This window comes from Scylla paramamosain, chromosome 31 (genome assembly GCF_035594125.1).
Source record: "Scylla paramamosain isolate STU-SP2022 chromosome 31, ASM3559412v1, whole genome shotgun sequence".
Taxonomy (NCBI): domain Eukaryota; kingdom Metazoa; phylum Arthropoda; class Malacostraca; order Decapoda; family Portunidae; genus Scylla; species Scylla paramamosain.
The window spans coordinates 9,496,317-9,521,316 of record NC_087181.1 but is presented as its reverse complement, the minus strand read 5'-3'; the positions used below and the strand labels follow the sequence as shown (position 1 = coordinate 9,521,316).

General features: G+C 40.2%; 1 long non-coding RNA gene across 4 annotated transcripts in view; it reads right to left on the bottom strand.

Moving 5' to 3' along the window:
• The window catches only part of LOC135116441 (uncharacterized), a 46,907-nt gene that overhangs the window by 4,778 nt on the left and 17,129 nt on the right, over positions 1–25,000 (bottom strand). For 3 of the 4 annotated variants that reach the window (XR_010276337.1, XR_010276335.1, XR_010276338.1), the window contains exon 4: positions 9,691–19,028. This is a non-coding gene — a long non-coding RNA (uncharacterized LOC135116441). Of the gene's footprint in view, positions 1–9,690; positions 19,029–25,000 lie in introns of those variants that run through there. The other variant, XR_010276336.1, reaches the window with a different exon arrangement.

The window sequence follows — 25,000 nt, the reverse complement described above, 5'->3', positions numbered from 1 at the left end:
TTGGCCAGATGCCGGAGGTCATTAGGGGAGTTAGGTTTTGAAAGATTTTGACACTTTCTATTAATAAAGGAGTTTTTGGTTAGTTGGAGAACAGACTTGGCATGGTTCCGGGCAGAAGTATAAGGCGCATGAGATTCTGGTAATGGAAGGCTCAAGTACCTTTCATGGGCCACCTCTCTATCATATACGAGTATAGCACGAGAACAGTCAATTTTAATCCAGGGTTTGGAAGGTTTAGGTCGAGAAAAAGAGTGAGGAATGTACGCCTCCATGCCAGACACTATCACCTCTGTTATGCACTCGGCACACAGAGATGGGTCTTTGACACAGAAGCAGTAGTCATTCCAAGGAAAATCAGCAATATACCTCCTCAGGTCCTCCCAAGTAGCAGAGGCAAAACGCCAGAGGCACCTCCGCTTAGGGGGATCCTGAGGAGGAATTGGAGCGATAGGACAAGATACAGATATGAGACTGTGATCGGAGGAGTCCAATGGAAAAGAGAGAGTATCTGTGTTGGCAGAAGGATTAGAGGTTAGGAAAAGATCAAGAATGTTGGGTGTATCTCCAAGACGATCAGGGATACGACTAGGGTGTTGCACCAATTGTTCTAGGTCGTGGAGGATAGCAAAGCTGAAGACTAGTTCATCAGGATGGTCAGTGAAGGGAAAGGAAAGCCAAAGCTGGTGGTGAACACTGAAGTCTTTAAGAATGGAGATCTCTGCAAAAGGGAAGAGAGTCGGAATGTGCTCCACTTTGAACGTTAAGTAGTCAAAGAATTTCTTATAGTTAGATTAGTAAGGTGAGAGGTATACAGCACAGATAAATTTAGTTTGAGAGTGACTCTGTAGTCGAAGCTAGATGGTGGAAAACACAGAAGATTCAAGAGCGTGGGTACGAGAGCAGGTTAAGTCGTTGCGCACATAAACACAACATCCAACTTAAGATTAAAAATGAAGATAGAGAAAGTAAGAAGGAACAAAAAAGGGGCTACTGTCATTTGCCTCAGACACCTGTGTTTTAGTGAGGAAAAGAAGATGAGGTTTAGTAAAGGAGAGATGGTGTTCTACTGATTGAAAATTAGAGCTAAGACCGCGAATTTTGCTTAAGTTAATGAAGAAAAAGTTGAGGAGGGTGTGAAGACACTTAGGGTCGATACCAGAAGAGTAGTCCAGCCTGGGGAGATTTGTGATCCCCTCCCCAGATGGAAACTCCGAGGCTGGTGTAGGAGTCGCAATGATAATTTTGAATTTTGAGTGAAGGGTGTGTGTGTGTGTATTTATGTCCTTGTAGTTTTGTGTGAAGGAAGAGAGTTGTGTTTAGAGGGAAGGCTGTGACTGCCCTTGTATTGTGAGACAGAAAAGGAAATGTTCAGTGAGATCACAGCTGGGTTTAATGAAGGGTTCACAGCACCTTCTGATCGAGTGTTTTAGACCTCACTGGGAGTAATTATTGTTTCGGCAGGTGGCTACTTCCTCCTCCTGTGGAGGAGGCAGTAGGCACTTATCGGTGTTCAGTCTTATCCTGTTCAGGAACAGATTGGGGGCCACAGAGTGTGAGGCCCGGTGAGTAAGGCGGGCGCCAGAAGAGGTGGAGGCAGTAGTGCCACCGTCACACGAGGTGTGGGCTGGAGCACTGTTCTGATGGAAAAAAAAAAAATATTGTGATCACCCCTCTTGACCTCTAATCATGATGTCATCGTTGATTTGTGTCAGCAGAGCGGCGAACCACAGTCCAGTGATGGTGTGGCCATTTTGAAGATGACCCAACACCAACACACTTCGGGCATCCAAGAAATCGGGTGCCATGACCTTTCCGGCTGAAGCCTGAAAGGTCTCTTCCCTTCTGTTCCTAGGTCAGGCAGGGGATGTGGTACCAGCAAGCACACTTTACGTCAAGCTAAAGCTCGTTCTTCAGAATGTTGTCTGTTGGCTCACGTGACATGTCTAATCTGCCTGCTGCTTGAGATGACAGTCCTGATCCCCATAAACATTCTCAGGACAAGGTCAACCTTTCTGGCGCACGATGATTTCCCTGACCCTAGACAGTTTTCGAGGTTTTCCCACATACGCCACACTAAATTTCTTCGATCAAACACTTAACAGAGGCATATGAAGGTGCATCCTCCCTTGGTGAACTCACCACACCGTCATGGGTCACAGATATGGTCATGCCTTTCAATCTAAGAGACTTGATTACATACCAATACTCGATTTTCTCCATTTTCATTACACCTATCAAGAATGTCCAACCAAAGAACTTGCTAAAAAAGAAAGTAAAAAGCGTTGGGATGAAAAGAAAAAAAAGGAACTAGAATATTACGTAAACTTGATTTAATTTGATTAACTACTGTTCGAATGAGGCTCAAAGCCTATCAGATAGCACTCAACTAGCGCCGTGTATGTGTGTACGTGTGTGTGTGTGTGTGTGTGTGTGTGTGTGTGGGTGTGTGTGTGTATATATATATATATATATATATATATATATATATATATATATATATATATATATATATATATATATATAAATATATATATATATATATATATATATATATATATATATATATATATATATATATATATATATATATATATATATATATATATATATATATATATATATATATATATATATATATATATATATATATATATATATATATATATATATATATATATATATATATATATATATGTATATATATACATATATATATATATATATATATATATATATATATATATATATATATATATATATATATATATATATATATATATATATATATATATATATATATATATATATATATATATACACTCAGTTGTCACAAATACACTAAAATATTCAGAGAAAGACATTCGAAGAAAGTTTCTCGCCTGACAATTGTAGGGAGGCAGACAGTTTTATGATAGTTTGAAATGTTGAGACTTAGTGGAGAGAAATTAAAAAGTTTTAGCTTGACAGCGTGTGAGGGCGTGGTGATGACGCTCAGGGGAGTAGCGACCCTCGCCTCCCTCCCTTCCACTTCCGTTCCACAGGAGGGAAAAACCACCCGCGACAACACTGTGGGCTTATCAGCAAGGGAGGGGGACCGGGGTACAAGAGTCCACCGGGGATACGTTTTGTCGTCTGTCAGCGCCCAGGTGAGATGGCTCGGGTAGGGGGAGAGGAAAGATGAAGGTCAACATGAGTGTTGTGGTGTCAAGACAATCAAGGCCGGACAAACATCACTGGAGCCTTACTAATCATGATGTCCTAATTGGTGGTGTGGATTTTTTTCTCGGGTGTCTTATCACGGGATGAATCCTGGGCGACGTGCCTAAATGTTTTTACGATTCCGCCAATTCACCATTATAATAATAATAAAAAAATAAATAAATAAAAAAAAATCAAGGAAAAGAAGAAGTAAGATAAATTCGGTGATTTATAAGGAAGGAAAACAAACAAAAGTAAACGTACAGTTAAGAGAAGAAGAAAAAAAAAACAGGATATGTACAAGGGAAAGAATAATAGAAACACATTAGCTGATATGTAAGAAGAAAAAAAAAAACATTGAACATATTTTTGTGGCTAAATACACGACGCATATGTCGGAAAAAAAAAACAAAAAACATTGAGATAAAAAGAGACGAGTTATCGCCATAATACTCCTCAAAAAAAAAAATAAATAAATAAAAAAATAATAAAATAATAAAATAAAAAAAAATATGTTGGTCAGTGTTAAAGACTTGAGTCTCATTAGATGATAAAGACTTAAAGCCACGAATCCATTACATAAAACACTGAAATGCCTGGAAGCAGCTGTTGGTGCACATGAAGGTACATTTAGACAACTTGACTTGCGGATGGAATTATGGTGTATAATTTGTATTAAGATTACCAAGGCAGAATCCATATTAGCAACACACCGCTTGTGATGAATTTGCTCGCGGAATGAATCCATCGAGAAACACAATTATTGGCGAAGAGTGAAACGTCATATATAAATGACACACAAATATATTACCACGAATAAAAACAAGATGGCCGCTGGGCGTTGTTTATGGTTGTCGGGAAAAGAGAATAAAGCTGATTTGAATTTTGCGCGTCAGGAAGGTAACCAGATGAATGTAATGATATGGAAGAACTCGAAACTGTTAGGCTAGCATTAAACTTAACAGTGGATGTGAATGTGGTGGAGTGGGTAAAGAAAGAGAAAGCCCTAAGCTGCCGACTGGGTGGGGCTGATGTGGGGAAGGAAAGCTTGTTGCACGAATACCTGTGATCGCCAAGTAAAAGAAAAAAAAAAAAAAGAAAATAAATAAGTAAAAAGATAAACATATAAAGAAAGAAATAAGAGCAAGTAAAAAGTAATGTCAGCCAAGTGCTCCTGGTAGAGCAGGAATGGTGGAGCAACAGAAGCATCAATCTCAAGGGAAGCGTGAATGTGTCCAGCACATCGTTTTCGAAACATGAATGAAGATTTGGGTTCTATGAAAAGTACAATGAAGCAACAATATTGATCTTCACAGGTAGTTTACACAATTCATGACCATTTCTTACTGTGGTGTCTTGTTGCATCTCGATTTTGCACCTTCATAATTTAGTAGCAACGTTAGTTTGGTTGAACCACCAACAGTCCAATGAGTCACAAAAGAAAAGCCTCGAAACAGCGAAAGAGTACGCGTGTGAAGGAGAACCAATTCTTAGCTCGAGACACAGCATTGATTTAATGACATTTGCGCTGCGTAGGCCGCGTGTGATGCATGAAGTACTCGCTGCAAACATCATTATTTTCTATAGGGGAAACAACAGTCACATACTATGGCACTGCTTGTTGGGAAGAAGAGGAGGAGAGGTATTGTGATAATAATGGTAATAACAATAGTAATAGTGATGATGAATGGGGTGAGAGAGCGATCATGATGGATGGCGGGGTTATGGGGTGTGATGGTCTGGGGGGGGGGGAATGGGAGCGTCAAGCCACTGGGGCGGGATGGGGACTGGGCGGCAGCAGGATGTGATGTAATGAGGGGTCGTAATGGGCCCTAATGGCTCGGTAATGTCGGCACTAAAATTGTTTTATGCCTCGTTAGTGTCTGGCCAATAACATTAAGCTAGTTAATACATTCCGGCCAACGCTGACAAGCCGCGGCCGTGAAGTCACTGCTGTGCCTCCTGCCTCGTCTCCTCCGTCAGGCGGGAAGCGGTGACGGAGAGACCCGCGTGTAAAGATATTTTAGATTCCCTTTGATGAAGAGTAACACACACACACACACACACACACACACACACACACACACATTTGAACTGAATTTTCCAAGGGCACTCACACAGACGGTAATCGTCACTTAATAATGTAAAATAAAAAAAAAATAGACAAATAATTACATATATTAATAAGTTCATGGTCAAATCACCTTTGAAACAACTACATAACCAACAAAATACAAAACCTCTCCCCTTCCGCCTTCCCCTCATCAGCTTAGGTTAACGCGCTCGGAGGCAACACACGCCGCTGTCCTGGTCACTGTAAGTACATCCACACCACCCACCCACGCAAATCTAATTCGTGACCCAAATTCCAGAACAACAATTAATTCTATGAAGACCTGCTCACTCGGCTGACAAGTTCGTTGCGGAGAGATTGTGTTCAATTAGCATGTGGATGGAGTGGCCGAGTGTATTAGGGACCAAGCGGAGCACATGGGTCTCTCAGGGCGGAATGGAAGGGGAGGTGGCGGAGGAAAGGCGAGAGAGTGGCTGGAATAAAGTGAGAGAAGGATAAACAGTAAGGAGAAAGCGTGGAAGAGAACAGAATGTGGAGGGTGTGGAGACACGATTATTGTAGTGGAAGTCTGAAAGAATGAGAGAAGAATAAAACGGAGAGGAAAGGGATAAGAGTAAAGAGGAGAGAAATGGAGATTAAGAGCAGCACGTGGCGGGGATTGGCTTCTTCATACGTGGAAAAAAATGAAATATGAAAGGAGGAGGAGAAAGAAATCTCTAAAATGTGAATAAAGGAGAGAGGTGGGTACGATAAGACGCAGGGAATAGAGGAAAATATGAAGAGAGAGAGAGAGAGAGAGAGAGAGAGAGAGAGAGAGAGAGAGAGAGAGAGAGAGAGAGAGAGAGAGAGAGAATGGGAGGGATGACAGGAAGGAAAGGAGAAAAGTGGAATCAGAATAGAGGAAGGAAAATAAGAAATTCCGGTATTTCAACGAATGTGTCAATACTGATGTGTTTTAGCCCGGCGGGACTGTAGGGAGAGACACTTCGGCATTTATAGTGAAGGAACGGAGAGAAAACTGGACAGGGCAGGTTGGGGCAGGGCAGAATGGAGTGTAGTTTGCGAGCTGATGGAGAGAGAGGGTTTGGTCGGACGAGGCTGCACTGGGCCAAATAAAGGAGGGAGGGAAAAAGCGAATCCCAGAGTGGATTAAAACGGAGCCGAAGGATGAGTGGAAGAGGACGGGGGTGAGATGGAAGTCAGTGGGAGAAGGTATTACTGAGAGCTGGTGAAGGAGGGTAAATGAAATGTTGACCGGCAAAACTGAGGATAATTGGGATTAGGGGAGGGAAGATAAATCGTATAAACCATAAATAAACCTTCTAAGTATATAATCGCAAACAAAAAAAAAAAAAAAGAAGAAAAATAAAATAAAATTCTATATATTCAATTAACTACACGGAGAAAAGCGAGTTTAAGAGTGGATATCAACTTCATATGACCAAGAAGTGGAGTCCTCGAGGAATTTACCCAGAATTCATGAGCATAACCAAACCTGTATTGATCTCCCATCCAGTGACATTTTTCCTCATCTCGTCTAGGGAATTTCATTTAGCCACGTTGCCGAAATCTGGCGCTAATTAAACATCGACATTAATGAGTTCGCACCCAAGTAATTATGACAATGAGGTCAAGGACAGCGAGTGTGTTCGTTTAATCTTGTTCGTCCTCGTTCTGCTCTTCCGTTTCTCCTCTACCCTCTGCTCGCTCATCTTCCTCCCTCCCCTGCCCCGCCCCCTCATCACAGCTCTAATCAAATATCAAGTGACGTATAATTGGTGTAAGCTTGTTTCCAATTGGTGCTTGTACCGCCAATTACTAATTTCCTTAGTTGCCTTAGTAACGACCTAATTTCCTCTTGGTCCTCTCATTACAGGAAGATATCGGAAAACCACTTTGTAACCGGAATGTCAGTGAAGGAAGGGAGCTTAGCGAGATCGCGAACACTATAGCGTTTTCTGAAGGTGAATGAGGTTTAGGGAAAAAACGAAAACAAGTGCCGCAAAACTTTCTACTGTCTCTCACCCCTATTCTGTCTACGCCCATTTATTAAGAACTAACCAGTATTCACGATCTTTCATCCCATTCACTGGTAAACTCTGGAGCTCCATGCATGCTTCTATATTTCTCCCTATAACTTTTTTTTTTTTTTCCAAGAGGGAGGTTTCTAGACAATTCTCTAATTCTAAGCCTTTTTTTTTTCCTTAAGAACCGGCACCTCAGTAAGCCTTTTCAAATAATTTTTTGTAGCTCTTGGCCAGTACTCCTCTTACATAAATAAAAGTTCAAGGTAGGTCAAAAGAGTTAAACATAGATTAACAGGGCGTGTCAGAATCAAGGAAGGTAAGGGATCGATGAGTGAGTCAGGGTGTGTCAATGACTCACGGGAGATAGTCACGGGGATGATCACTGAGCCAACAGTAACTCCAGCAGTTGTCCTAATATTAGTAGAGTTCACTGCCAGTCAGGGGGTCAGGGTGTTGCTGTAAGGATCGCTTAGTGAGGATGTCGAGCCTGTCACCCCACTAAGAGACGCATATGGGTGTGTAAAAAGTGTTTCACCGGAATATGATTCTTCCATTGCTGCCACGTCCATCACCACCACCACCACCCTCACCGCCACCACAACTACCACCACCATCCTTGTCAGCAGGACCTTTAGGAGCAATGAAAGGAACATCGCCTCTCAGTGTCTCGATGCAGGCTTCCAGTGGGCATGGAAACATAGGGATGAGAGAAGACTGTAACAAAATCGAGGGAGTGAACACTGAGATGGTAAAACTTCATTGTTAAAGAAAGATGAATGAGAAAGATAGCAATAGTCACCTAATAAAAAAAAAAAAAAAAAGAGAAGAAAAGGGAATATTTTAGAAAATAAGAGTCTAGGAAATAAAATATGATTTGTTACACATTTAAGGAGACGGGAAGGCCGAAAAAACAAGAAGCCAAGAATATTTTGATAAGCCTCCACATTATAGGTAATATGAAAGAATAGAAATATAATTACAATGAAATTAAACAGTAAAAAATAAGAAAATAAACAAGAATTTTGGATGACATATGAAAAGTTACTGTTCCCTTTACTGTATACTGTTTCAAACAGTAATTAACTTAATTTTTTTGTTGTTTCATGTTTTCTCAAGGCCCAAAGATGCATGAAATTTTACTGTGCCTGGTGCCGTCACTTTATCAAGATAAGAACTGCTTCATTGCAACAAACAAAATAAGCAGTATTTTAAAACAATTTTAAAACAAAAAAAAAGCAATCTTATCACAAATATATATTAACAAATGAATCTCCTTTAGAAGGTCAAGGGAGAAGAAAAGGAAGAAATAAGCCTATCAAACTGACACTCCAAAAAAGTAAAGTAAATAAACAAAGGAATTAATGAATAAATGAATTGATTAATTAATCAATCAATAGCTAAATATCAAAAGAATTAAACTGCAAATGAGATGGTTAGCTTAGATCTGGAGTCGTCTTGCTGCTTCATTCCTTCAGTCTTGACGGAACGTGTGTAGGTGATCACCGATGTCTTGAGAAGTAACAGGTATCAATAGTCTAGATGTACTACGCTCCTTAGATCAGGGCATTATGAATGGAAACACAACTAATATTACATATTTAACTATCTATCTTTCTATCTATCTATCTATCTATATATGTGTATATATATATATATATATATATATATATATATATATATATATATATATATATATATATATATATATATATATATATATATATATATATATATATATATATATATATATATATATATATATATATATATATATATATATATATATATATATATATATATATATATATATATATATATATATATATATATATATATATATATATATGTATATATAGATAGATATAGATAGATAGATAGATAGATAGATAGATAGATCTATCTATCTATCTATCTATCTATCTATCTATCTATCTATCTATCTATCTATCTATCTATCTATCTATCTATATATATATATATATATATATATATATATATATATATATATATATATATATATATATATATATATATATATATATATATATATATATATATATATATATATATATATAGATAGATAGATAGATAGATAGATAGATAGATAGATAGATAGACAGATAGACAGACACACACACAGACACACACACACACACACACACACACACACACACACACACACACACACACACACACACACACACACACACACACACACACACACATTATATGTAACTTAATAACTATATAATAGTGGAAGATAGCGTGGACAATTGCATTCCTTCTTTTTCATAGCCAAAGTAAAGCAATCTCTCACAGAATATCTCCACCCAATAGTTAAATCATGGAAGGATGTAAAATATTTTCTTTTTCATACAATACAAACTTTTATTTGTGAATTAATATATCGGTTTCATTCTTGGCTATTTATGGTCAAGGGCATCGAACGGCAGCACGTGCATCAATACTCAGGACTCAATACTCGCCAAAACGTTCAACAAACTGCAGTATGTCAATGCCAACCTTCCTGTCATTTACATGTGTACAATGAATGATAAGCCAAGACGACACGACTTTTCATGAGGGACACGCTTCAGCTTACAACTGGAATTTATTGATTTTTTTGCGCGTTAAAATATCATAAGAGGAAGGATACAAATATTTGCAAAAAAACAAAAACAAAACAAAACAAAACAAAACAAAGAAAATAAAGAAAGCCTGCATTATGCCGCTCTCAAAAGTAAACTAAAAAAATAAAAGCTGGCCAGTTTATTTTCTAGTGTGTCATGGAACCATTTTTTGAACAATTCAAACAAGAAAAACAAAAAAAACAGGAAGAGAATCCCAGATTTCCCCTGTGAAAGGAATGAAAGAGCAAAGATGTTGCTTAACTCTAGTTCGTGCAGTGGCCAAAACAGGTTACATACACGAGTAGTCATGTACAGCGAGGCCGCAGGAGGAAGATAAACATTCAGGTAGCTGGTTTAGAAGAGCACCAACCATGCAAATAGTGGTAAAAGATAGTAAGAAATGCAACATAACGGTAGTGAGTGAGAAATTCAAGGACAGATAATGTCCTTGTATAGCGTCAGCAGCTGTAAGGAGAGAGAGAGAGAGAGAGAGAGAGAGAGAGAGAGAGAGAGAGAGAGAGAGAGAGAGAGAGAGAGAGAGAGAGAGAGAGAGAGAGAGAGAGAGAGAGAGAGAGAACTATTGGTGGACACGATACACGACATTTCATGGAAGCTACGTATTTTTGTAAGGCAAGAGATACATAATTTACATTTATTTATTTAATTAATTAATTAATTAATTTATTTTATTTACTTATTTTGTTTATTTATTTATTTATTTATTTTTTTTATGAGCCGGACTGTCCAATTACGTTCAAGGTAGAGAAGTGGCATAGCTATGTCATGGAGGAAGAGAGAATAGTTGCCGAAAAAGTTGTGTTGATGGAATAAATTAAAGAATTGGGTTTATAAAGCAATGGACAACACAAGGTTTGTCTGCTCCGTAGGATAATTTTAAAAAGATCCGAAGTTAGTGCTTCTGTGGCTTCTCGGTGTGATCTCTGGAATTCTTGCTGATTTGGCCGTCTGGCAAATGAGAACTGTAGGTGGAATCAGCAGCCTATGATTGGATAGGATACAAAGTTTGAGATAATTTACAAACAACAGGAAGAAAATGGATGTTGCGACAAAGGTCAGCAGAATACCATTATTAACAGGCTTAAAAGAAAAAAAAAAAAAAAAAAAACAGGCCTTCTACTCAAGTGATTGAATGGCCAGAAAGAAAACTTGAGGTAAAGGTGCAGAGAGGTGCATGGAAACTATGTGAAACTATGTGCATGTCAGACTTTACCAAAATCGTTTTATATACCTAAGGCAACAGCAAAAGTTTCACAAATGTTCCTGAAAGGATGACCATGAGTTAGTAAAGAAAGCTAAAGGATCACCAATATGGAATCCATATTGATGATGATCACAGAGAAGGTTGTGAGCGAACAATGTTTCTTATTGAGGATTAACTCATAAACTTTAAGAAGACAAGAAATCCGAGCTATAGACTGGTAGCTTGAATGGTTGTGTAAGTTAATGTAGGCAAACTTGTAACTGGAGGGACTTTTTTATGTGGATGAAGGGAGACAAAATAATTTGACCACGTCTATAGTTACGAATAACGATAGACAGGCTTCACCAAAGTCATAATCCTTTCGAAGATCAAGGCAAGAGAGGGCATATAAAGCATCGTTTCGAAGAATCTCGGCATCAAGCATAACATATCAAGGGGTGGAAATGAAGCAGGAAGAGTACAGTCAGGAAAAAAAAAACTGAGAGAACAGTACAGGTTTAGAAATATATATATATTTTTTTATGTAAAAGGGTCACTGACCAAAAAAAAAAAAAAAAAATCCCATTTAGATACCAGTCCCAAAAGTTATGCCAAAAATAAAAAAAAATTGAAGGATAATTGTCTTCTTAAAACCTCCCTCTTGAAAGATTTAAAATCATAGGAAGAAGGAAATACAGAAACAAGCAAGGAGTTCCAGAGATTATCAGAGAAAGGGATGAATGATTGAAAGTACTGGTTAACTCTTGCATTAGAAAGATGGACAGAATAAGGATGAGAGAAAAAAAGAAAATATCTTGTGCAGGGATGCTGCGGGGGGAACGGAGGAATACAGTTAGCAAGATCAGAAGAGCAGATAGCATGAATAGCGATAAAAGATACTAGAGATGCAACATTGCTGCGATGAAAAAGAGGCTGAAGACAGTCAGTTAGAGGAGAGGAGTTGATAAGACGAAAAGTTTTTGATTCTATCCTGTCTAAAATAGCGTTGTGTGTGGAACCCCTATACGTGTGAAGCATACTACATACATGGACGCCTGTACAGAGTTAGCACCTGGGGGGTGAGAAAAACTGGCAGAGACGACTCAGAACACCTAACTTGGTAGAAGCTGTTTTAGCTAGAGATAAGATGTGAAGTTTTCAGTTTAGATTATAAGTAAAGAATAGATCAAGGGTGTTCAATGTAGAAGAGGGGGCCAGTTAAAGGGATAGTTTTCGGGAAGGTTGTGTCGAGTTGAAAAATGGAGGAGTGATGGATGAAGTCAGGCGTTCTGTGGCTTCCCTGCGTGAACTCTTTACTTCCTGAAGGGTTGGACATCTATAAAAAAAAGGTGGAAAAGTTAAGGGTAGTATCATCAGCGTAGGATTGGATAGGACAAAAAGTTTGGTATGGAAGATCATAGATGAATAATAGGAAGAGTGGGTGACAGGACAGAACTCTGAGGAACACAATTGCTAGTAGATCTCTAAAAGAGGATGATCAAGACTCAGTAAGGAAAGCCAGATCAGTAGCAGAACAACCTCGACGGAAACCATACTGACGTTTAGATAGAAAGTTGTGAAGTGATAGATGTTTGAGAATCTTCCTGGTGAGGATAGATTCAAAAACTTTAGAGAGGTAGGAAATTAAAGCAATATGACGGGAGTTTGATAGATTAGTACGGTCACCCTTTTTAGAAACAGCCTGAATGTAGACAAAATTGCAGCAGGAAGGAAAGATAGATGTTGATAGACAGAGTCGAAAGAGTTTGACTAGGCACAGTGGCACAGTTTTGGAGAACAATAGGAGGGACCCAATCAGGTCCATAAACCTTCCGAGTGTTTAGGCCAGCGAGGGGACTGGAAAACATCACTGAGAAGTATCTTAATGGTTAGCATGACCTAGTCAGAGGTTGAAGGAGACAGAGGAACATTCATCCAAGGTGGAGTTTTAATAAAGGTTTGAGTAAAGAGTTCATCTTTAGAAATAAATGAGATGGCAGTGGTGCCATAGGTTGAAATAAAGGAAGAAAGATGAAGAAGCAAAGGATAGGCTCCAGAACTCGCGAGGGGAGTTAAATCTTGAAAGATTTTGACACTCTATAAATAAAGGGATTTTTGGCTAGTTGGAGAACAAACTTGGCATGATTCTGGACAGAAATAAAAAGTGCATGTAATTCAGGCGATGGAAAGCTCAAGTAATTTTTGTGGGCCACCTCTCTATCATGTATTGCACGAGAAAAGGCTGTGTTAAACTAAAGTTTGGAAGGTTTATGGCGAGAAAAAGAGTGAGGAATGTACGCCTCCATGCCAGACACTGTCACCTCTGTTATGCGTTCAGCACACAAAGATGGGTCTCTGACACGGAAGTACTAGTCATTCCAAGGAAAATTAGAATAATACCTCATCAGGTCCCCCTGATTAGCAAAAGCAAAACGCCAGAGGCACCAACGCTTTAGGGGATACTGAGGAGGGACTGGAAAGATAGGACAAGATATAAATATGAGGTTGTGATTGGAGGAGCCCAAATGAGAAGATAGGAGATAGCATAAGCAGAAAGATTAGTGGTGATGAAAAGGCCAAGAATGTTAGGCGTATTTTCAAGATGGACAGGAAGATGAACTGGTTGTTGCACCAATTTCTCTAGGTCATGGAGGATAGCAAAGTTGAAGGCTAGTTCACCAAAATGTCAGTGAAGGGAGAGGAAAGCCAAAGTTGGTGGTGAACATTGGAGATCTCTGCAAAAGCAAAGAGAATTAGAATGTACTCCACTCTGGAAATTAAGTAGTCAAAGAATTTCTTATATTCAGAGGAGTTAGGTGAGAGGTATACAGCACAGATAAATTTAGTTCGAGAGTGACTCTGTAGCTGTCACCAGAGTATGTGGAAAATTCGGAAGTTTCAAGAGCGTGGGCATGTAAGCAGGTTAAATCGTTGCGCACATAGACAGAAAATCCATCTTTGGATTGAAAATGAGGATAAAGAAAGTAGGAGGGAACAGAAAAGGGGTTACTGTCAGTTGCCTCAGACATCTGTGTTTCGGTGAGAAAAAGAAGATGAGATTTAGTAGAGGCGAGGTGGTCTTCTAGAGACTGAAAATTAGAACTAACGCCGCAAATTTTGCAGAAGTTAATGAAGAAAAAGTGGAGAGGGTTATCAAAACACTTAGGGTCGATACCAGAAGAGCAGTCCGACCTGGTGATATTTGTGGTTCCCTCGCCAGACGGGGATTCCGAGGCTGGTATAGGATTCGCCATATTTAATCTTGAATTTTGAGTGATGGTGTGTGTAATAAGTATCATAGCGTCCCCTGATTCAGTGCTTCAGTCCTCACTGTGAGTAATTATCGTTTCGGCAGGTGTCTACTGAGATACTGTTTGAATTTTTAGCATGAGTCACAATGAGGAGGCTATCTGGCTATATTTTAATGCAATTTATGGATGAAAGGGGTTTGACAAGCTCGAGGACACATTTAGAATGATATCGGTTAGAAATGTGAGTTTCAGATGAAAAGCTGAGGTACCATTTTCTGGCCGTCTCTTTGTCCTATAAGAAAACAAGTTGAGTTGGAATAAGGTTGACAAAATTTAGGATTAGAATAAGTATGTGGAATGTCTCAGTGCAAGAGACAATCACCTCTGTAGTGTGATTTGCAAAGAGGTGGATCTAGCATTGAGGGAAATTTAGGGAAAATAGGAATATCTTCTCAGGTGCTTCTTAGCAAACATGTAGTGCGAGAAATACACACAGTATTCTTTGGTGGTCACAAAGACGGTACTGGAGCGATAAGACGGGAGTTTCCTTCTGCTGGCCAACTGGTCTTTTGCGATCTCCTTATTTCTTATGGTCTTATGTACTTATTTCTTATATTCTTATTTCTTATGGTCTTATGTACTGTGCAGAAGTAAGATTGTGATCGGAAGAATACTAAGGAGAGAGTAGTTTGACATAATAACTTGAAGCATTAAAGGTTGAAAAAATGATTGAGAATTTTGGGTGCATCCACAAGTCGGTCAGGTGCTGCACTAACTTTTTTTTTTTTTATGTAGGAAGGACACTGGCCAAGGGCAACACAAATCCAATAAAAAAAATATGCCCACTGAAATGCCAGTCCCATAAAAGGGTCAAAGCAGTGGTCAAAAATTGATGAATAAGTGTCTTGAAACCTCCCTCTTGAAGGAATTCAAGTCATAGGCAGGTGGAAATACAGAAGCGGACAGGGAGTTCCAGAGTTTACCAGAAAAAGGGATAAATGATTGAGAATACTGGTTAACTCTTGCGTTAGAGAGGTGGATAGAATAGGGGTGAGAGAAAGAAGAAAGTCTTGTGCAGCGAGGCCGCGGGAGGAGGGGAGGCATGCAGTTAGCAAGATCAGAAGAGCAGTTAGCATGAAAATAGCGGTAGAAGAGAGCTAGATATGCAACATTGCGGCGGTGAGAGAGAGTCTGAAGACAGTCAGTTAGAGGAGAGGAGTTGATGAGACGAAAAGCTTTTGATTCCACCCTGTCTAGAAGAGCAGTATGAGTGGAACCCCCCAAGACATGTGAAGCATACTCCATACATGAACGGATAAGGCCCTTGTACAGAGTTAGTAGCTGGGGGGGGTGAGAAAAACTGGCGGAGACGTCTCAGAACGCCCAACTTCTTAGAAGCTGTTTTAGCTAGAGATGAGATGTGAAGTTTCCAGTTCAGATTATAAGTAAAGGACATATCGAGGATGTTCAGTGTAGAAGAGGGGGACAGATGAGTGTCATTGAAGAAGAGGGGATAGTTGTCTGGAAGGTTGTGTCGAGTTGATAGATGGAGGAATTGAGTTTTTGAGGCACTGAACAATACCAAGTTTGCTCTGCCCCAATCAGAAATTTTTACAAAGATCAGAAGTCAAGCGTTCTGTGGCTTCCCTTCGTGAAATGTTTACCTCCTGAATAGTTGGACGTTTATGAAAAGACGTGGAAAAATGCAGGGTGGTATCATCAACGTAGGTTTCGAAGATCACTAATGAATAATAAGAAGAGAGTGGGTGACAGGACAGAACCCTGAGGAACACCACTGTTAATAGATTTAGGAGAAGAACAATGACTGTCTACCACAGCAGCAATAGAACGGTCAGAAAGGAAACTTGAGATGAAGTTACAGAGAGAAGGATAGAAACCGTAGGAGGGTAGTTTGGAAATGAAAGCTTTTTGCCAGACTCTATCAAAAGCTTTTGATATGTCCAAGGCAACAGGAAAAGTTTCCCCAAAATCTCTAAAAGAGGATGACCAAGACCCAGTAAGGAAAGCCAGAAGATCACCAGTAGAGCGGCCTTGACGGAGCCCATACTGGTGATCAGATAGAAGGTTGTGAAGTGATACATATTTAAGAATCTTCCTGTTGAGGATAGATTAAAAAACTTTAGATAGGCAGGAAATTAAAGCAATAGGACGGTAGTTTGAGGGATTAGAACGGTCACCCTTTTTAGGAACAGGTTGAATGTAGGCAAGCTTCCAGCAAGAAGGAAAGGTATATGTTGACAGACAGAGCTGAAAGAGTTTGACTAGGCAAAGTTCAAGCACGGAGGCACAGTTTCGGAGAACAATAGGAGGGACCCCATCAGGTCCATAAGTCTTCCGAGGGTTTAGGCCAGCGAGGGCATAGAAAACATCATTGCGAAGAATTTTAATAGGTGGCATGAAGAAGTCAGAGGGTGGAGGAGAGGGAGGAACAAGGCCAGAATCGTCCAAGGTAGAGTTTTTAGCAAAGGTTTGAGCGAACAGTTCAGCTTTAGAAATAGATGTGATAGCAGTGGTGCCATCTGGTTGAAATAGAGGAGGGAAAGAAGAAGAAGAAGCAAAGTTATTGGAGATATTTTTGGCCAGATGCCAGAAGTCACGAGGGGAGTTAGATCTTGAAAGGTTTTGACATTTTCTGTTAATGAAGGAGATTTTGGCTAGTTGGAGAACATACTTGGCATGGTTCCGGGCAGAAATATAAAGTGCATGAAATTCTGGTGATGGAAGACTTAAGTACCTTTTGTGGGCCACTTCTCTATCAAGTATAGCACGAGAACAAGCTGTGTTAAACCAAGGTTTAGAAGGTTTAGGATGAGAAAAAGAGTGAGGAATGTATGCCTCCATGCCAGACACTATCACCTCTGTTATGCGCTCAGCACAGAAAGACGGTTCTCTGACACGGAAGCAGTAGTCTTTCCAAGGAAAATCAGCAAAATACCTCCTCAGGTCCCCCCAACTAGCAGAGGCAAAACGCCAGAGGCACCTTCGCTTAGCGGGACCCTGAGGAGAGATTGGAGCGATAGGACAAGATAAAGATATGAGATTGTGATCGGAGGAGCCCAACGGAGAAGAAAGGGTGACAGCATAAGCAGAAGGATTAGAGGTCAGGAAAAGGTCAAGAATGTTGGGCGTATCTCCAAGACGGTCAGGAATACGAGTAGGGTGTTGCACCAATTGCTCTAGGTCATGGAGGATAGCAAAGTTGTAGGCTAGTTCACCGGGATGGTCAGTGAAGGGAGAGGAAAGCCAAAGCTGGTGGTGAACATTGAAGTCTCCAAGAATGGAGATCTCTGCAAAAGGGAAGAGGGTCACAATGTGCTCCACTTTGGAAGTTAAGTAGTCAAAGAATTTCTTATAGTCAGAGGAGTTAGGAGAGAGGTATACAGCACAGATAAATTTAGTATGAAAGTGACTCTGTAGTCGTAGCCAGATGGTGGAAAACTCGGAAGATTCAAGAGCGTGGGCACGAGAGCAGGTTAAGTCATTGCGCACATAAACGCAGCATCCAGCTTTGGATCGAAAATGAGGATAGAGAAAGTAGGAGGGAACAGAAAAGGGCTACTGTCAGTTGCCTCAGACACCTGAGTTTCAGTGAAGAAAAGAAGATGAGGTTTAGAAGAGGAGAGGTGGTGTTCTACAGATTGAAAAATTAGATCTTAGACCACGAATGTTGCAGAAGTTAATGAAGAAAAAGTTAAGGGGGGGTGTCAAGACACTTAGGGTCGTCGACAGAAAGGCAGTCCGACCTGGGGACATTTATGGTCCCCTCCCCCGATGGGGACTCCGAGGCTGGTGTAGGAGTCGCCATGATGACTTAAAAATTTTGGAGTGAAGGGTGTGTGTTATTAGGTGCTTGTAGTTTTGTGTGGAGGAAGAGAGTTGTCTTTAGAGGGCAGGCTGTGACTGCCCCCTTGTGTTGTGAGAAACAAAGGGAAACGTTCTGTGAGGTCACAACTGGGTTTAATGATAAGTTCAAAGCACCCTCTGAACAGTGCTTTAGACCTCACTGGGAGTAATTATCGTTTCGGCAGGTGTCTACTGCCTCCTCCATGTTGGTCATGTAGAATAGCAGAGGTGAAGGTTTGTTGACTAGGTTGGCCAGTAACATGATGATAGCTAAAGCTGGCTAAATTTAAAGGGATGCAGATTTCAGCGAGAGGAAAATGGGTGAGAATGTGCTCTACTTTAGACGTCACATAATCAAAGTATCTTAGTATTTAGTTAGAGGAATTAGATGAGAGATACACTGTAAAAAAGAGAACGACAATAAAATTTCAGCCAGACAGTAGAAAATTCTGAAGATTTCAGGACGTTGGCACGTTACGTCATTGCATACATTGATATAACAGCCACTTTTGGTTTGAAATTGAGGATAAAGTAGAGGAGAAAAGGGAGACTGGAAGCGTGGCCAACGCTTGGATGTGGTGACTTCGGTGACTGCAGTTCCAGTTCTGCTGAAGTTGGTACATTTTCAAGGTATCGCTAAGTGTCTGAAGAATACCCACATGCTTCTCATTATCCCCTATCCTCGACGGTGACCGCATCGAGGAGTTCGTGGGAGCGGCATGTGCCTCTGGAAAGGTGTCACTCACTTCCTGCACCGATTGGGTGGGGTCGATCATTCCATTCCTTCAAAAGCAGAAGGGAACTATCATCAAAGCGTAGAGTATTACAAAGAAAGTTAAAGACAAATACATGACCTAAATGTACGTCATTTAAACAGTTAAAGAGACACGAAAATATTTAAAATGAGTGTAGAACCAAAGTATTATATGTTCTGAATACTAAAGATCTCTCTCTCTCTCTCTCTCTCTCTCTCTCTCTCTCTCTCTCTCTCTCTCTCTCTCTCTCTCTCTCTCTCTCTCTCTCTCTCTCTCTCTCTCTCTCTCTATATATATATATATATACAGTCAGCGAACGCCGATCTTGCGTCGTGGCGGTACGGGCAACTCTGAGAGTGCATTTTAATTAAGGCCTCCTTGCAAGCATAAAAAAAAAATGGCCTTGGACAAATTGACTTAACTACCATCTCAAATGCATCTCTCCTCCTCACTCACGCCCATAGCAACAATCACCAGTATTGCGTAGGTCACCAGTGTCAGTGTTCATTGTATCTTTGGTGACACGTGATCGGCGCTGTTTTTAGGGTGACACGCATTGTTCTTTTCATTCTGTGGTATTTGCAGTGATGAGTGTGAGGCACGTGATATCATTCAGCCATAGATCTTCACATGTCAGGCTTAAATGGTGTCGATATAGCAAAATATGTGGACTTAAAACTCGAAACTTGCAGAACTTCGTAAGAAAATTCGTCCAGAGAGGCAGTGAGTAATTGTCTTTTTACAAACACGGTGGTGTCATCCCTTTATCGTTACCCAACGGCTTCTAGCTTCTCTACGAAGGCAGTTGAACTCTATTCTAACTCTTACAGCAAGGCAGCTGAAGGGACCAAACATACAATAAATACTGACGCTGGTAATTAATGCTGGTCATTGTTGCTAATGACGTGAGTGTGGAGGAGAGATGCACTTATTGTGTCAGTAAGTAAATTTGTCCCAGCCCATTTTTTATGCTTGCTGAGAGGTCTTAAGTAAGACGCGCTCCCCGATTAGCCTTTGCTGCCCCGATGCAAGATCGGCGTTCACAGTACATATAATTATATAAATAAATAAGTAAATAAATAAATAAATAAATAAATAAACATATATATATATATATATATATATATATATATATATATATATATATATATATATATATATATATATATATATATATATATATATATATATATAGATAGATAGATAGATAGATAGATAGATAGATAGATAGATAGATAGATAGATAGATAGAGAGATGAATAGATAAATATCTAGTGAATTATATATATATATATATATATATATATATATATATATATATATATATATATATATATATATATATATATATATATATATATATATATATGAAAAAAAAAAAATCAGGATCAGGGGATCAGAGGATGCTGTGAACTTATCATCAAATCCAGCTGTGACCTCACTGAACGTTTCCCTTTCAGTCTCACAACACAGGGGGACAGTCACAGCCTGGCCTCTAAAGACAACTCTCTTCCTTCACACAAAACTACAAGCACTTAATAACACACACACCCTTCACTCAAAATTCAGAATTATCATGGCGACTCCTGCACCAGACCCGGAGTCCCCATCTGGGAAGGGGACCACAAATGTCCCCAGGTCGGACTGCTCTTCTGATATCGTCCTTAAGTGTCTTGACACCCCCTCTACCTTTTCTTGATTAACTTCTGCAACATTTGCGGTCTTAGATCTAATTTTCGATCTGTAGAACACCACCATCGTTCTAAACCTCATCTTCTTTTCCTCACTGAAATACAGGTGTATGAGGCAACTCACAGTAGCCCCTTTTCTGTTCCCTCCTACATTGTCTATCCTCATTTTCAATCCAAAGCTGGATGTTGCGTTTATGTGAACAACAACTAAACCTGCTCTCAAGCCCACGCTCTTGAATCTTCAGAGTTTTTCACCATCTGGCTACGACTACAGAGTCACTCTCAAACTAAATTTATGTCATGTACCTTTCACCTAACTCCTCTGACCATAAGAAATTCTTTGACTACTTAACTTCCAAAGTGGAGCACATTCTGAATCTCTTCCCTTCTGCAGAGATCTCCATTCTTGGAGACTTTAATGTTCACCACCAGCTTTGGCTTTCGTCTCCCTTCACTGACCATCCTGGTGAACTAGCCTTCAACTTTGCTATCCTTCATGACCTAGAGCAATTGGTGCAACACCCCACTCGTATTCTAACCGTCTTTGGAGATACGCCCAACATTCTTGACTTTTTCCTAACCTCTAATCCTTTTGCTTATGCTGTCACCCTGTCTTCTCCGTTGGGCTCCTCCGATCACAATCACGTATCTGTATCTTGTCCTATCGCTCCAATCCCTCCTCAGGATTCTCCTAAGCGGAGGTGCCTCTGGCGTTTTGCTTCTGCTAATCAGTGGGACCTGAGGAAGTATTTTGCTGGTTTTCCTTGGAATGACAACTGCTTCCGTGTCAGAGACCCGTCTCTGTGTGCCGAGCGCATAAAAGAGGTGTTTGGCATGGACGTGTAGATTCCTCACTCTTTTTCTCTACCTAAACCTTCCAAACCTTGGTTTAACACAGTCTGTTCTCGTGCTATACATGATAGTTAGGTGGCCCACGAAAGGTACTTAAGCCTTCCATCACCAGAATCTCATGCACTTTATATTTCTGCGCGGAACCTTTGCCAAGTCTGTTCTCCAACTACCCAAAAACTTCTTCATTAATAGAAGGTGTCAAAATCTTTCAAGATCTAATTCCCCTAGTGACTTCTGGCATCTAGCCAAAAAATATCTCCAGCAACTTTGCTTCTCCTTTTTCCATCCTTTATTTCAACCAGATGACACCACTGCTATCACATCTACCTTTAAAGCTGAACTCTTCGCTCAAGCCTTTACTAAAAACTCTACCTTGGACGATTCTGGGCTTGTTTCTTCCTCTCCTCCACCCTCTGACTACTTCATGATACCTACTAAAATTCTTCGCTATGATGTTTTCCATGCCCTCGCTTTCCTTAACCCTCGGAAGGCTTATGGACCTGATGGCGTCCGTCCTTTTGTTCTCCGAAACTGTGCCTCTGTGCTTGCACCTTGGTTAGTCAAATTCTTTCAGATTTGTCTGTTAACATCTACCTTTCCTTCTTGCTGAAAAGGGTAACCGTTTTAATCCCTCAAACTATCGTCCTACTGTTTTAATTTCCTGCCTATCTAAAGCTTTTTAATCTTTCCTCAACAGGAAGATTTTTAAACATCTATCACCTCACAATGGTGTTGCCTTGGACGTATCAAAAGCTTTTGATCGAGTCTAGCACAAAGCTTTGATTTCCAAACTACCCTCCTACGGCTTCTATTCTTCTCTCTGTAACTTCATCTCAAGTTTCCTTTCTGACCGCTCTGTTGCTGCTGTGGTAGACGGTCACTGTTCTTCTCCTAAATCTATTAACAGTGGTGTTCCTCAGGGTTCTGTTCTGTCACCCACTCTACTCTTATTATTCATCAATGACCTTCTAAACCAAACTTTTTGTCCTATCTACTCCTACGTTGATATCATCTTGCACTTTTCCACGCCTTTTCAGAGACGTTCAACCCTTCAGGAAATAAACATTTCACGCAGGGAAGCCACTGAACGGCTGACTTCTGATCTTTCTAAAATTTCTGATTGGGGCAGAGTAAACTTGGTATTGTTCAATGCCTCAAAAACTAAATTCCTTCATCTATCAACTCGACACAATCTTCCAGACAACTGTCCCCTCTCCTTTAATGACACTCAATTGTCCCCCCTCTTCTACACTGAACATCCTAAATCTGTCCTTTACTTACAATCTAAACTGGAAACTTCACATCTTATCTCTAGCTAAAACAGCTTCTATGACGTTAGGTGTTCTGAGACGTCTCCGCCAGTATTTTTCACCCCTCCCCCACTGCTAACTCTGAACAAGGACCTTAACCGTCCATGTATGGAGTATGCTTCACATGTCTTTTAGATAAGGTGGAATCAAAAGCTTTTCGTCTCATCATCTCCTCTCCTCTAACTGACTGTCTTCAGCCTCTCTCTCATCGCCGCAATGTTGCATCTCTAGCTATCCTCTACCGCAGTTTTCATGCTAACTGCTCTTCTGGTCTTGCAAGCTGCATGCCTCCCCTCCTCCCGCGGCCTCGCTGCACAAGATTTTCTTCTTTCTCTCATCCCTATTCTGTCCACCTCTCTAATGCAAGAGTTAACCAGTATTCTCAATCATTCATCCCTTTCTCTGGTAAACTCTGGAACTCCCTGCCTGCTTCTGTATTTCCACCTTCTTATGACTTGAATTCCTTCGAGAGGGAGGTTTCAAGCCACTTATCCTTCAATTTTCGACTACCACTTTGGTCCTTTTCTGGGACTGGCATCTAAGTGGGCTTTTTTTTTTCTTTTTATTGAATTTTTGTTGCCCTTGGCCAGTGTCCCTTCTACATAAAACACATATACACACACACACACACACACACACACACACACACACAAACAGCTCAGTAAGAGGTAATGTTACCCACTGTATGAACAACTCAATCAGACTGATCCACGAGGATGAACTGAACGAGATGAATATTATTTATGATTATAAGTGGCAGTAGCTTGTAGCAATAGTAGTCGTAGTAAAAGTAGTAGTAGTAGTAGTAGTAGTAGTAGTAGTAGTAGTAGTAGTAGTAGTAGTAGTAGTAGCAGCAGTAGTAGTAGTAGTAGTAGTAGTAGTAGTAGTAGTAGTAGTAGTAGTAGTAGTAGTAGTAGTAGTAGTAGTAACAATAGTAGGAAGAGGAGGAGGAGGAGGAGGAGGAGGCAATGTTTTGACTCAAAGGAGATATCTAAACCTTCCTTGGCCTTATTTATTCGCTAAATTTCATGCCCCTCCTAGCGGTCCCTTATTCTTGCTCCATTGGAAATTACTTCGGCACCTCACACGATTAACCTTTCCCTCCTCCTCCTCCTCCTTCTCCTCCTCCTCTTCCTTCTCTTCTTTGTTTACGCTCTTTTCTCCAACACAGGCAAGTATTTCCTCCAGCTCGTGTCCTCCTTGTGTTTTTTTTTTTTTCTCTCTTTTTACAGTGTGTTTTCCTGCATCCATCCAAGTCTTCCCTCTTAAGGTTCACTCATGCAATATTCTTTTTCTATTTATCCATTATCTGTTTTTTTCAATGTTCCATTTTTTTTTTTTCATGGCAGAAAGAAATATTTGTATAACCATCACTTATTAGGCCATACTTTATTTTACCTATTATGGGAAGGAAATAACAATTTCTCTCTCTCTCTCTCTCTCTCTCTCTCTCTCTCTCTCTCTCTCTCTCTCTCTCTCTCTCTCTCTCTCTCTCTCTCTCTCTCTCTCTCTCCTCCTTAGTTTATAATTTCGACCTTTCATTTCAGTTCAATATATTTTCTTCTCATGTTCTCTACTGACATGAAGGACGCGTATCTTTCTCTCAGTCTTACGTTTTTCTTTATTTACCTTTCCTCCTCCTTGCACCTCAAGTTTTTTTTTTCTCCCTCGCTCTCACTTTCGCCTCTTTCTTTTCCTCCATCCGTAACCTCTTTTCCTTCCTTCATGTTTATAAATGGTATCTTTTCGTCTTTCTTCGCTCTTTCCTTTTTTCTTTAACTTCCTTCAGTGCACCTCTCTTTATCCTCCTTCCCGCAGTTCCTTCCATCCCAAGTCGCGCCATAATTAGCTCGTGCCCGTGTAGCTCCTTCTTCCGGACACTTCTAATGCCTCTGCTATTTGTGATAACGAATGGGCCCGTTAATCCCACATTCGTGCAGCTGCTAAACATGAACCGAATTAATCAGCATGAATTAAGTGTCAGCTTCATTTACAGGACAGCGGTGAGCAGCGGGGCGCGGAAGCAGGCGAGCAGCTTGAAAAACGCAGACGTAGGGAGAGATATGCAGACTGATTATTGACACCACAGTCTTGTGTGCGCTGCTACAAACAGCATTATTGTTTCTGCCACAAACATGTATTTTTAC